General features: G+C 38.9%; 1 protein-coding gene across 1 annotated transcript in view; it reads right to left on the reverse strand.

Annotated features, from left to right (window-relative positions):
• MAN1A2 (mannosidase alpha class 1A member 2) overlaps nt 1-14,959 on the reverse strand; it is a 138,857-nt gene that overhangs the window by 53,202 nt on the left and 70,696 nt on the right. The window lies entirely within an intron of this gene.

The following is a 14,959-nucleotide window of genomic DNA, read 5'->3' on the forward strand; positions in this document are numbered from 1 at the left end:
GGGTGACCCCCAGCATACAGTGGTGCATACAGTTGTTCCTCCCCAGATGCAGGACTTTGCCCTTGCTCTTGCTGAACTGCATGAGTTTCCTGTCAAGACCATTTCTCCATCCTACTGAAGTCCCTCTGGGTGGTAGCATGACCCTCTGGCATATCAATCACTCTTCCCAGTTTGGTGTCATCAGCAAATTTGCTGAGGGTGCCATCTGCTTCATCACCCAGATCATTAATGAAGACATTGAACAAGATCAGACACAGTATTGATACCTGGGGTACACCACTGGTTACTGGCCTCAGACTTTAGTTTGCACCACGGCATAGGTTATCAGGGTTGGTTGAGTATGTGTTTCCCAGTCACACAGTTCTTCATGGGCCAGGGAACAATTTTCAAATTAGGTGCTCCATCACCTTTCCAGGGACAGAAGTAAGGCTGACAAGCCTGTAGTTCTTTGGGTCCTCCTGCTTGCCCTTTCTGAAGGTAGGACTGATCTAGGGGGGATGCCACTCATCTTGCTTATTAGTTTTGTTGCCCAATGTTGCTCATTTAAACCTTTGCCTTGTAAGCTACTACGCTTCTGTAAGGCAGCTGTTGCACACAGACAATTTGCACAGGTAGAGAGAAAGAAATTGGGCTTAATTCCAATAGCCTTCAAAATTTTAAAACACTGTCAAATTCACCCTAATGGAAGTCCAGGATCGGATACTTCTGTTCATGCAATTGTTGCTGCAAAGTCCTCCTGAGCTGTGAGAATTCTGGACTCTCAAGAATAATAAGATAGAACAGATTGTACTTAATCCATAAATATTACATAACTTGATGATTTACTTGTTTCACAGGACAATAAATGCTTCATGAAATGTTCCTTCTTTTGGGAAAAAGAAACTACCTTAGTTTTCAAGACTAGATTGACATTTTCTTTAGGCAGTAGCACCACACACAACCTTCTCCAAATACTTTTATTAAAGAGAAGTCACACTGGATTCCTCCCTGAAAGACAGACTTTTGCTAACAGTTTTAAAGAACGGTAGGAAGGCAAGGAAGGCTATCCAGTTTCAGATGATGCATGAAATTAGGTGACGTAACAGTTGCCTCTGATCTAAAATTTATGGCTACACAAGCCTAGCTGTCCTTAGTCTCTCTGTCTGGAGATTCAGAAATTCAGTTTGTAAAAATTTTCTAAGGCAGTGTTTCAGAATAATCATAACTTCCAAAGGAAAAGCTGCAGCTGTGCTCTGCATCTTACTTCTGAAACCAAAAGCTCAGTAAAGCCTGCGGGACTAGACAGGTACAGTCACACATCCAAGATCTCCTCTTTCCTAAAGGCTCTAGACAGTCCTAAGATGAAAATACAGGTCACTTTTTTCAGAATAATGAGTACAAGAAACTACCCCACCATATCAATTGATCTGGATGGACTAGGCAGTCTAGGAAAACTATCCTAATGGTAGTTCCTAAGTCAAGGGTTGTACTAAAAAGCATTAAAATGCCTATCTGATCATATTGTTCAGCTACAGTCTAACTGCATCAGTTAACTGCAGATAAGACATATATTGTCTGGTTGACTATAGCTTCCCCTATTTACATTTTACAAATTAGCAATTATTTACTCAAATGCTGCTTCTTAGATATAATAAATACTATAGTGGTTTTCTACCATCAACAGGGAAAGATCTGCAAACAGAATTCTTAAGTGACACTATATCTTTCTCAGAAGTTTTCCAAAGCTGCTTTCCTGGACCAGAGACATGAAGCATCTAGTTACTGTTGACTAAGGCATCTTAGGATCTAATGAAATATTCATTGGTTTCACACTACTGATATTTTTGAAAAACCCACATGAGAAAGTCTGTGCATATATTAGCTTATTAGAAATATTTGACATTTTTGCTTTAGAAGATCTAAACATAAAAATTTGGCATGCACTGGACAGCCAGCTAATCACATTTAAACTACCTGGCACTGGCTAATAACAACTCAATTAAACTGCATAATTTCCATTCACCTCAATAGCTGTATCAGCTTCCTCGGCATGGATTTCATGCATATCTGAGTAGAAAAGTTACATGTTCTCAACTTTTAAAGGGCCTTCAAATCCAAGGCACTTTACACCAGTCAGTCAACATCACAGATCACTTAACATTCAGAATTAATGCGATGAAAATCTGGCATACAAATGTCTCCTTGATCTGATAATTCCAGAAGATAGAGCACACTGTTTCACATCCCGTCTAACTGAGCCAGAAACCATGGTAGTCTGGAGTTAATTTTCTCTTCTACTATTATTATTAGAAAGTTGCTTTCAGTGTAGGCAATTTTTGTGCTTTATCTTTCCTGCTTTTCATATCTCCGGCTTCTTCACTGTAAGTTTACCCTCACAAGCAGTATTAACCTGCCAGATTAGTTACCTTTGTAAAAAAATTGTCCCAGGACTAGAAGCAACAATCTTCAATTTGCACAAGGTACCAATCACAATCACTCTTGCCCAAGCATGCCCTAAGAGACTCTTTTCAGATGATTTGTTCTTGTTGTGGGAGCTACTACAGTAGCAGAGGGAACCAGATGTGAGAGCATAGACAATGTCTGGCATCTGGCTTAAATGTTCCTCAATAGTTGCTGGCACAGAGGAAGACTGATTTAAACTGTGAAAAAAAGGAACGGAGAAAGAAAAAGGAGAAAAATTATTCTGAACAGCCATCAGGAAACTGAAAGAAAGAGCCATCAAGGGACAGAAGATCAGCATGGAGCTTTGCCAGTGGGGAAGCAGAAGTGGTAAAGAACAGGGATTCCAACTCCCCATCTCCTAGAGGGTGAAATGCCAGGGAGAAGTTGCTAAAAGAAGGGAGCACAAATAGCCAGTGAAGGGAAGAAACAAAAGGCATCAAGAGCAAGACAGGGAATGAATGGAAGTCTAAAGCAGGTAAGACATAAAATGGATGGACTGCCAAGAGTGTAGTTGTAGGGAACAAGAGTATGAGAAACATCTTGGGGAATCTGACAGGGGAAGAACACTTTCTCATTTCCAGAACATGTTCCTAGGAACTAGAATTGACTCTAATATATCAATCTTTCAACGTGTCTTTGTAGTCAAACAAATCCAGGCAAAGCAAAAGGTAAAAGTGAATCTTGGGGGTGGGGATTTTTGTCCTATTAAACAGCAATCTTTTTGTATTTTGGTACTACCAGCTGTTCTACTGAGTTGAGTAACAGACTGCATTGTGTTCCTGAAAGTCCCAACCCAACTGATGATCCAGTCTGTGGTTTTTTAAGAAAAAAAAAAAATAAATCTGTGTTAGGAACCTTAAGAACCGGTTCTGAAGTCAAATAATTAAGCTATTTGTGCTAACAAGTTTCACAAGAATCATTTTCATGCAACAGAAATTATCTACTTTCTGTGATTATTAATCTCGCTGGACATTGGCTTTCTCTTTGGTAAGTAACACGTGTTCCCAATGCTTTCTCCACTCACATCAGCTATCTCCTTAATTTCCCATTTATTTTTCTATGCCATGTTATCTTTTTTGTCCTTTAACTCTGTGCTTACATTGTATCAATTTCTACTTTCTTTCTCAGATTATTCCTCTGTCTCCTATTTCTCTTGACTGTGTTGCCAAGCTTTCCATTTTAGATTTAATCTTGATTTCCCCTTTAGTCTTGGCCAGAAATGACTCAGTCCCTTTTAGATTGTATTTGCCTTTATAAAAAAAAGTTAAACAGATATTAAATTACATATTGTTTCACACTATGTGCAGTCATATACACACAGCCTCCCTCCCCCCATTGGTATGTGACAGATTACAAGGCAAAAATCACAGACTAGAAGAAAAAAAAAAAGTAAAAATCACATAGCTTTTACATCTTCCAAAACATATCATTTACATAGTGTCAGACTCAAAGCACCATACATTGCACTTGATGAAAGTAAATAGTGATCTGTTTTTTTTTTTTTAATGAATGAACTGGCTTGTTTTCACCCATTAACAGACATTTAGCTTATCTACAGCTAACATTTATATATATATAGAACAAGTTCTGACACAGAATTAGTTGGCAAACAAAACCTATGAGGAATGAATCAGTAAGCACTGAATCTTCATAGTTGCATAAATATCGTAAGGCATTTGAAAAACCAGACATTTATTTGGAAAAAACAGTGAGTTAAATACCCTAAACTCCTGCAGCATAATTTATAGATCTCAGGGCTAGAAATAAGATAAAAATGTTCTTCCTCTATGCCATGCAAACAAAAATAAAAAAGGTTCAAGAGCAACAATCTGATCATCTGCATAAAATAAGGCATAAGTACCAAGATACCTTTATAGTTACATCAATAAGTAGTACTTAGGAAAAACATTCTTTCCAGAGATGTATCTGGGCTGTGTCATGTACCACATACTGAAAATCCATGTGTGCAGGAGGCATAACTATCAGTCCTCTAATTTTTCACAATTTTTCTATCGCTTCTGCTGGTTCTACAAATCCTTCTAGGAACATGATTACCAAGAATCTTGCAGCATACCAACAGCAGCCCTTATTAATGACTTAAACAGAAATAAAATTCCTCATTGTATTCAAAGGTCCTATTTATAAATCCAAATGCTCATGGGTCCTTTGCCACTGGATTTCACACCAGAAGTTCAAGCTGAGCAGCTTGCTTTTTGTGAGTTCCACAAAGAAAGAAAAAAAAAAAGTATATTGAAAGCCACAGCTACTTAAAACACAATCCCTTGTTCTATTCCCACGGTGGTCTGTCCAACATGGGTTGTTCGCCCTTCTTGTACTTGCAGCCTGCACCTACACCTTTGGTAACATTAAAATACATTTAATTTATACAGAGCAAGTTGAACATTCGACTAAGTTTCTCTGGAGTTTTCTACTTATTTGCCATCTCAACATGAGCTAGAGTGAGCTATACATTCTTAAGAGAAGACTTTCATTGTCAAGTCACAAATGTACTGATGATCTCTTATTTTCCATTAAGTGATTTTCAGAGATAGGGAAGAGGAGTGAAGTCAGACTCTCTGGCTCACAGTTACCTAGGTCACCTTAAACGGTGTCCTTCTGAACATGGACATAGTTCCGTTCTTTTGGTTTAGGCACTTATCTGCAATCTTACATTTTGAATTAAAAAAATTATTGTTAATGGGCTAGAGAGTTTCTTGGTCATTTCTTTAACGATTTGTTCCCAGATTATCCAATTCATAAATGGCAATACAATATTACTGCAGACAGCATCCACTTGATTCCTCACAGACTAGAAGAGTTCACCGTCTTTATCATACAATAGGTGCAACACATCATTACAGGCAACATGATTTTTGTTAACATTCTTGCTAGCTTTTAGTGGTTTTGCTTAGCAGCTATTGTAGCATTCATGGCATTTATTTTTCTCTCACCGTATCTGTTCTTAGTTTTTAGTATTCAAACGCCTTTTTAAGACAAAAGCATGATAGCGAGCACTGAATGAGAGCAAGTTTGAAAAGGCAAAACCAGCCAAAGATGCCTTATTTAAGAGCAGTATCATGTCCACGGCCTTATTTTTTGTTCTGTTTTTAAAGTGAAAAAAATCCCACTGGAAGAACTTGTGCTTTCAGTTGACAAAAGACAATACCATACTTCCTCTCTGGATCAGATCAAGCATGAAAACGGTCAGTGTAGATGTTAACATAGGAGGAAAGTACCCAGGAAAACTCAGCGGGTTTTACATTAACTCAGTTAATGTATTACTGTGTCAACAATAATGCCAGTAAGTGAATGTTTGGCAAAATAACAGGCAGGATACTGTGCTTGCTGTCACTGGTGCCCATCAGCATTAGTATGACTCAAATTAGTGAAGGAGGACACAAAAACTAAGAGACTTGGTCAACAGGAGATACATGACATTGTACCAATGATCTATGTTTTCTTAGCTTTTATAGCCCTCTGCAGGAACATGACCAAAGAGTGAGTTTCATAAGTAGCTATCACTGCACAGTTATTGTATTTTCTACTGCTAAAACAGCTTGTCCTTTATTTAAACCAGTTTAAGGTATGTTATGCTAATAGGAAAAACCTGCTTCCAATCAGACAGAGTAGAGGGAATAAATCTGCAATGAAGTCAGTCTTCCCCTCCTTTTCTCCGCTTCAGGTGCTGTGCAGTACCAAGATGCAGCAATAAATTGGGCCAAGTGTCATTTGCCAGTCAAGAAAATGTTTACTACAAGCATGGTAAACAGAAACTGCACAAGCATTACAATCTGCACTGCAGTGAGCAGTGGCAACGCCCAATATGAAACAATGCTTTAAAAGTCAAGGAAAAAAAAGAGTTATTTTTCAGGCTGTGTCCTGTTAGAGACCAGTGAGCTGTCACAACTACTTACGAATAAGCAGCTCATCTCCTGGCAACAAGCTCAAATCTCATTTTCATTGGACAGGACGTATGCACTGTTAGTAACTCTTCTGAGATTTTCAACCTTTGAAAACTTAATTTATATATGCCTTAAAGCTTTAATTTAGATAATTTCATAGGTACATTTAAGAATTCTGTGAAACCAGGACACATAATATAGTCTTGTTTATTGAAGACCTATATTTTATATATTTAAGTCTGCTGTTGAGGATGTGCATTGGCATATATAACATAATTTGACTGAATTTTCCTGAATAGAAGAGATGTTGCCTGTCAGATTCAGGATTAGTTTGATTGTCTGTTAACAGAGTATCAGGTACTTAACAGCCCTCGTGCTCTACTTTAAATGAGATTTGAGGATGGATTTATCCATGTGAACTATATTACTATTTTGCCCAGAAAGATATGTCATTTTGATGGCTTTTAAAAAGATGAAAAAGACAGTCATGTAAACTAACTGCTTTATATCTAAGGCTCGCAAAGGTAGACAAAGTAAATCATTAATCTTTTTTTTTTATATTGCAAATATCATAAATAAGTTTGTTCAACGAAGATAAAACAATAAGCTACCCTTTTTATTGTACTAATAAATCATCAGCAGACAAGAACACTTTGTTATAGTGGTCTAACTGTCCTCCTGATGCTATCACACAACAGCCATTAGAATAATATTCACTTTGTTTTCCTTACTTGATGCCGTTTCTCAAGCACAGCCATGTGCACTGCACAACAACCAACCCTCTATCCATCTCTGGGCTTTTGTCATTCCGTGCATTATTGCTAACAGGAATATTTTATTTGCCACCACCAGTCATGCCAGAAGTTTTAATGATTTGTGAAGCTCCACTTCATGAAAAAAAGCAAGCAGTCAACAGGTAACTTGTGCACTCTCTCCTCAGACAAATGCTGTTTACACCAGATAATGCTTAGTTACTCTAAAGGCAAGATGGGGTTACTCCTGCACACCCTACAAATCTCTTATGGATTTGACTGCTAACAAAGGACTCTAGGCAGAGCGTGTAGGAATTATGTTCTTATCTCAATTCTCATTCGCTTTCTTTACAAACCAGAACATATGCAAGAAGTGGAAATAAACCCTGAATCCTGCTGTAAACAGCTGCAGATAAACTTTTGTAGGGAGGAATCCAAAAGCCACGGGCTCAATGTTTGGTTTTGTAACAGACTTCCTATGAGATGCCAGTTAAAAGAGTTAAATCCAGCTTTTCAGAGACCACTGCTAGCTATGGCATTCCTTCTTCTGGTTCATCTTGCTTCAGAAAATGTGCTGAGTTGTCAGAAGCTTTAAGGACTGTTAAGTGAGGGCCATAGGCACTCAGAGTTCTAATTGCTGAGAAAAGGTAAAGTCACGCTCCTGATCACTGAAGCACTCCAAATCCAGTGACTATCTCCAGTATATTTATCCTTAAGTCTATCCACTTTGCAATTACTGACGTTTGAAATTAGCATGATAACATGCAGTCTCACAAGAATACTGTAAACTTTCATAAATGAACATTTATGGGACACATGCCCAATACAATTCTACAGCAAAGATCAAGAACAGAAGGTTCATCCTGGGTACTTATAAACACAGGTGTCCCACACACACACACCTGCCAAGTCTCCTGCACAGAAGGTATGAGTGATGATTAACTAGCTCTTCCCCTGTGATCTCCCCTCTGGCTGGGGTTGCATTTCATGCATTTGTAGGACAGAGCACTACTTCCCAAGCACCCTGTGACCTACTGACCATCTCAGATCTGGAACAGAGGAATACTGGTAGCACAGTACTACAGTCAGCATACACACCTCTTTGGGGGAAGCCCTCAAAACAACCATCTTGGAAGATGCATTCCAGAGCCTGTGATACAATTAAAAAAAACCCAGAGAGCAAGCACATAAAACAAGCAATGACTTCTTAATGATCAGCAAAAAAAATATGCTCACCCACTGAAATAAGTGCAGAATAATTTTGTCTTTCTGTATAGACTAGGGCTCTATTTACATGTTTTTGTGTTATTTCTTCTTTAATGCCCAGAAAGTCAGGGAAAAGCCACACATTTAAAATTTGAATAAAATTTAGTCATTGTAATTTGAATAAAATTTAGGCACCTGAAACAAGGTCTGCAGTGAATGAAAATAAATCCATGTAACACCATGTTCCTCTGACTCTCTTAGGCTCAGTTAACTACAGCTCCTCGGTCTTCTGATGATGACATGCATTTTGTGTTCTGCTTTCTCCAACCTGAAGCTGTGGCAAATGCCTGGGTATGTTTGCTCCAGGTACTTTCTCTCAGTGTTAGAGGATTTTATTTCCTGCTCTCAGTATAAACAGGATCTTGCTCAACTCCTAACGCACACAGTCATGAGACAGCAGAAAATAAAGTACACTGGGAACACACAAGGGAAACACCAAAATTCTTAACCTAAGCTGAAACTGCTATTGGAAGGAGTTTACCAACTTGGTGGCACCCCAGGTGCCACCAAGCCTCAGAAGGGGTCCATGGCATTGAGGGCTTGCCACCACAGTGAGCCACACGGTGTCACAGACACAAGTGGGGCCGTAGCCATGGGGTAAAGGGCAGATTTGGCATACAGAAGGTAGAAGACTCCTTCTACAGCTGGGGAGATGCTGATAACTCCGTAATGATCAATGGATGGGCTTTTTTTTGCTTGTCTAGGATTGTCTATGATTGGGACCACTGTGAAGAGATGATTATTCCTGTAGATTTGCTAAAAAACCTGGACTTTATCTATTTATTATTCAAGAAGTTGGACAGACATTTGGCATGTAACAAGAGTATCACATTCATTCCAGCAGTGGGTATACTCAATGCCAGAGGCTATTGGGCAGGAGCCATAGAGGAGAAGCGACAGCAATTCACCAAACACAATTATAAAAAATCAAATTTTGAACACAGAGCACTCAACTCTGGTACTCTTTATCTTATTTAAGCTTTATTGCTCCTACAATCATTCACTGTGTTTAATTACAGGATGATTCGGCACGTATGCAACATTTGGGCTCTGCAGCTGTCATTCCCTCCCTCCTTGAACAAACTCCCATTTGGAGAGCAGAAAGTTCATTTATAGTGTGTTCACAAAGACTTGGAAGTGAAGATACTGCTCCTTGCAGGGTTCAGCATCTTCACTGCTGTCTTTTGGATGGGTTTCAGAAATGAGGAACAATGGATCCTGCAAGATGCCCTAGGAATCTCCATCTGCCTTTATGAACTCAAAGTTCACACAGCCAATATGAAGGACTGCAGCTGCTTTCTGCTGGCATTGTCATCTACGAAGTCTTCCTCGTCCTGATTGCTCCTTCACTACCCAGGTGAGGGGACAGCATAACAGAAGTTATAACTCTTGGACCATTTCATGCTGCACACCACAAGACAATCCAATTTCTGTTGAAGATTCCAGTGCATTACCCTACATCAGGTTGTTGCAGATCTTTTACTGTCTTAGGCCTTGAGGACACTGCAATTCCCAGTCTCATGGTAGCCTACTCTCACAAATTCTACATTCAGACACTCTCATCATGGATCTATTTTGTAACTTCTCCTGCAGCTTATCACTGCAGTCTGTTGGCAAGCTTTGTTGTTTCAGCATTAACACAGAAAGATCAGCCAATTCTTTTCTATTTCATGCTATTCATTCTTACTGTTTGCCTGGTTGTTGTTTTTTTGCACCAGGAGTTGAGAGTGTTTAGGTCAGGCAGTGATTTTACAAAGCAGTGCTCCCATCCTCCCTCAGCAATTGGTATCAGCTACCCCGATGCCCAAAAATAACCAGATCCACAGATCTGCGACTGAAAGAAGTGGAAGAATTTATAATCAGTCATATACAAAATAAAGATCAACTCGATTATTTGTGTTGAAAAAGAAAGAATTTACCAATACCAACGTACATGGTGAAGCGAAAACCTCTTGTTACCCAGGGAAAAAGCAAGCACCAAACATGACTGATCTTGAATAAAATCTTCAGCCACAAAACATTCCAAAGCTACATTCTGAGAAACCAGTTATACACTATGGCTGATTCCCAGGCAAACTCTCTGGAAAAAGACTTTAAAATACCGTATGAATAGACAGCTCCAATCTAACAATAAGAGCATCCTTTTGCAATAGCATCCTTGCAACATCACCCTTTTTTTTTTGTGAAATGCAAGTGGCTTTATCTTGTTCTAATCTCTGAGTATACATGACACTCTTTCACTAAGCATTTCTATCCTGATGCTATTACATACAATAGAGTGATACCGAGATATTGTCCAAGACTAATAAAATAAAGAAAATCATAAAGAACACAACATTCTCATACAGTCAGTCTAGAGAATAACTTGGAATAAACAAAGAAATCTACTGTTCTGGGTAAAATGCTAAGTAATGCCTTGCTTGGCATCAAAAAAACAAATATCTTAATGCAGCCACAAAAAAAAAAAAAAGATTGCTTTTTAGTTGTGTTTGGGAATTTTGTTGTGTTCTTTTGTCTGCTTGTTTTTTTAATTAATGTAAGGCTGATTTTCATCCTAAACTGCCATAGTCAACATTTACTCCAAACTAGACATAGGGAATATTTAATTTCTACTTATTTCTGTTATAATATCAACTGTATCATAGTGCTGTATCCCCTACCCCTCCCCCAAGCATAATGAAGACCATATCTAGTTCTTAAAGAAATTAAAGGACTGTTGCAGGGATTACTGAGAAACAGTCTGGCTCAATTTAGATAAGAAGTAATATTTTAGCACCAGTATGTCATTTTGGACTGTTAACTCCATTTGACAGATGAAAAAGAGGAAGCATCATGGTGCCTCTGAACTCAGAAGGTGGAAGACTTGTAGTTCACACACTTTAACTACAATCCTGTTTGCTCAAAATTTAAAATAATGATTTTATACATTCTATCATAACCTAGAGTGGAAAACAGGAGTGCCTAGTTCTCACAGTATGGCTCCCAGCCACTTTCTACTAAGCGAGTCTCCTAAACTCTGTACCTCAAAAAATATTTTACTAGTACCTCCTTACTGAGTATGGGCACAATGAATTTTGCACTTCTTATTTAGAGACTTTGGTACTTAGAGATTATGACTATTAACATACAGCTTAATAAAGATAGCAATGAGTGAAGTAAACACTTTGCATCGGCTGCTCAGGGAAAACTGGAAAGCAAACTCTGGCATACAGAAAAAAACAAAAGAGCCTGCCCAGACAGGCTGAACTCTAATCTTCAAGGTCTTTTCTAACCTAGACGATTCTATGATTTTATGTCATACAGCACTCCTGGGAGAAATCATGCTTTTTTCTTCTGCTTTTTATTACGTCTCTTTTTCTTTCTTTGGTTTGACAATATAATTTCAAAATAATCCAGTATACAGTATACCCCACTCATACTGAGGATCCTGTTTGCAGCTCTGGGGTCCCAAGACAGGAAAGAATGTGGACCTGTTGGAACGGGTCCAAAGCAGGGTCACATAAGTGATCAGAGGGCTGCAGCACCTCTCCTGTGAAGACAGGCTGAGAGAGTTGGGATTGCTTAGCCTAGGGAAGAAAAGGCTCTGGGGAGACCTTAAAAGAGCCTTTCAGTACCTAAGGGGGTCTGGTTTTCAAAACAGATGAAGAGGTCTTTCTACTATGGCCTGTAGTGACAGGAGAAGAGTCAACAGTTCTAAAACTCAAAAGATGGTAGGTTTAGACTGGATATAATCACAGAATTGTTTAGGCTGGAAGTGACCTTTAAGATCACCAGGTTCCAAACCCCTGCCACAGGCAGAGACACCCTCCACCATATCAGGCTGCTCAAAGCCCTATAAGGAAAATATTTGCTACAGTGAGGGTAATAAGGCTACCCACAGGTTGCTCTGAGAAGCTGTGGATCCCCCATCCCTGGAGGTGTTCAAGGCCAGGTCAGACAGAGCTCTGACAACCTGGTCTACTGAAAGGTGCCCCTGCCCATGGCCAGGGGTTTGGACTAGATGATCTTTAATGGTCCATTTCAACCCAAATCATTCTATGATTCTATATTCCACTATTTTAGCATATATTCATTATATATTTCAATAAAGTACTTGGAGAAAAGCCGCAGGCTAAAAGAATCTCAAAAGCAATGACAGATTGAGACCTCATTCCTACATGGGAGCTGAGGCAAAGAAGGCACGCTCTTAGATCTAATAAGGTACACCTAGCCAGACACCAGCTGGTCTGTCCACGATCAGCCAGGAAAAACGTATTGTGCAGAGGATTTAAATAAGGCCCCCCCAGATTGCAGACCTACAACCCCTGTCACCAGATAAATATCAGTGTTGTTTCAACCAGAAAAGACTGAAACAGACACGTGGGCAAATTGTCCACTGTGCCAAGGTTCACAGGCATATCTTATTTTCTTTTATTCAAAAGTCATTCTGACATGGAAAAATGGAGAAAGATGTTGCTTTTTCCCAAATCATAGAAACAATTTTGTCTTCCTACATTAACAGAATGGTACAGCAAGGCAAGACAACCAAGACATTTGCATAAAAATGCATTCTTCTCAAGCTTTAGTTTTACATGCTCATCCTACACAGAAGTCCAGCATAAATTCCCACAGGGAAAAGTTTGAGCTGTTAAAAGATTTACAGATGTCATGTTTCACAGGGAAAGGCCTGTGATTCAACACGGGACAGGACACGCCTACAGCATTTTCAGCCAACCTGTGTCAGTGGCTAAAAACAGCAGCTTTATTTTTGATTATTTTTCCCCATTCACTGCAGTGAGTAAGAGGGAACTCCCACTGATAAAAGAAAGTACAGCAACACTTACAATCTTAATATGAAAGGCTTAAATTTTTACCGTCAACTGTAACCAGCATTATTAAAAACATGATCACAGTTGACCCTTCTCTATGTAAGACCAGTAACATGACAGTTAAAATGCAAATATACCATCAAGACCACAGAATCATGCCAACAGACATGCTAAATAATTTTTTAAAATTCATGTTTTCAATAAAAGCACTAACAAGGACAGTTTTATCTAAGTTAATAGTCTGCTGTACTAGAAAACTATAGTCAATATCTACCATGATGATTCAATCAGATAAAATCCTATCAAGCCCTCCCCCTACAAATGGTGAAACCATAGAGATAAACCATGATGACTATCAAATTCTCCAGATGTGGCCATTTAAAAGTGATTAAAGTTCCACAGTTGATGCTGAGTCTTGGACACTTTCTTTTATGGTTGTCCCTACAGCATCTTTAATAAGACTAAGTAATTATAGTAACATTAAATAAGAATGGCTTTTATAACTATTACCAAAGAGCAGTAACTGCTGTTGCTGATATATATACATATATATATATATTTATATATTAAAAGGAGAAAACCAGAATTCATTCAAAGCAGCCTGTATTGGACCTTACTTTAAAGACATCAAACAAGACACAGAAGAGTATGGAAAACAGTACAAAAACATTCTAGCAACAGTCTTGCAGAAGTAGAGGCTTGGAAGAAGGGAGATGGGGATTGAAATACCAAGAAGGTCTGGTAAGTGAATATGAGCAAGTAAATGATAGCTTGATGAATGAAGTCTATCACTAGATAGAGATTCCCTTAGAGGAATAAGTCCATGTGCATGCCCACAACCCTGACCTGGCAAAACATCCGAACAGTTGATAACAGGCTTGTCTGTCTTACAGTGGCTAAAAAGTGTCTCCTCACGTGTCTGAATGCAGTAAAAAAAGAAATCAGGCATGCCACAATCCTGAGTTAAGGAATACCTTCCCTTCTTGGGAACAAGAGAGAAAAGACCAGACTGGAAATCACATCTCAAAACAAACCTGTTTCCAGCTCCAAGGAGTTCCCAGACACAGGTGTCTCTCCTGGGCTCAGTTGCTGAAAAGCCTCAGATTCCCTTGCTTGTCATATTCACAATGACAAATTGCAGAGAAACACCATCCAACTTGGCAAATGATGTAGTCTCTCAGATACCCAAAGCAATCGTAGCTGCCACACTATTTTGAAAGGAATGCAGTCTGAACACTTTTTTTAGCAGTTGTTCTTTAGAAAAATAAAGATGATTCATAGGGACATTTGACAGGAATAATCTTGTACCACAAGTCATGAAGCATTTGAAGACTGTTGGAGAGAACAGTGCCATAGAAATCTTCTTAAAAACAAAAGACAAACCAGTGGCGAACATTTAGGAAAGACAGAGGGTAGGTGCTTTCTAAGAAGAAAAGAAATGAAAGCTCTTTAAGCAGAGGAGCTTGATCTGGCTCTACCAAGCAGTTAGAACCAAATGAAAGAAGGAATACTCAGCTTTACAATTGCAGGCAAAGCATGTGTTTTGGCAGTACCCATCTACATATTGGGGCAAAACAGTTTTTGATCTACACAAACAATCCAGCTACAGATGTGTGATCTTTGCTTTTTCTCTGAGGTTTTTCATATTCACAGTAGATGCCTCCAAGAAGCATGCTCCAGTTTGAAGAAGGTGAAGCAGTAGCACTTGATGAAAAATGAGCTACCCATTTCTCTCATGGTGTACACTGGATTTTTGCTTTGCCACCAAGCTCTTCTTCCAAAGGAGAAG

Source organism: Lepidothrix coronata, unplaced genomic scaffold (assembly GCF_001604755.1).
Source record: "Lepidothrix coronata isolate B3197 unplaced genomic scaffold, Lepidothrix_coronata-1.0 Scaffold46, whole genome shotgun sequence".
NCBI lineage: Eukaryota > Metazoa > Chordata > Aves > Passeriformes > Pipridae > Lepidothrix > Lepidothrix coronata.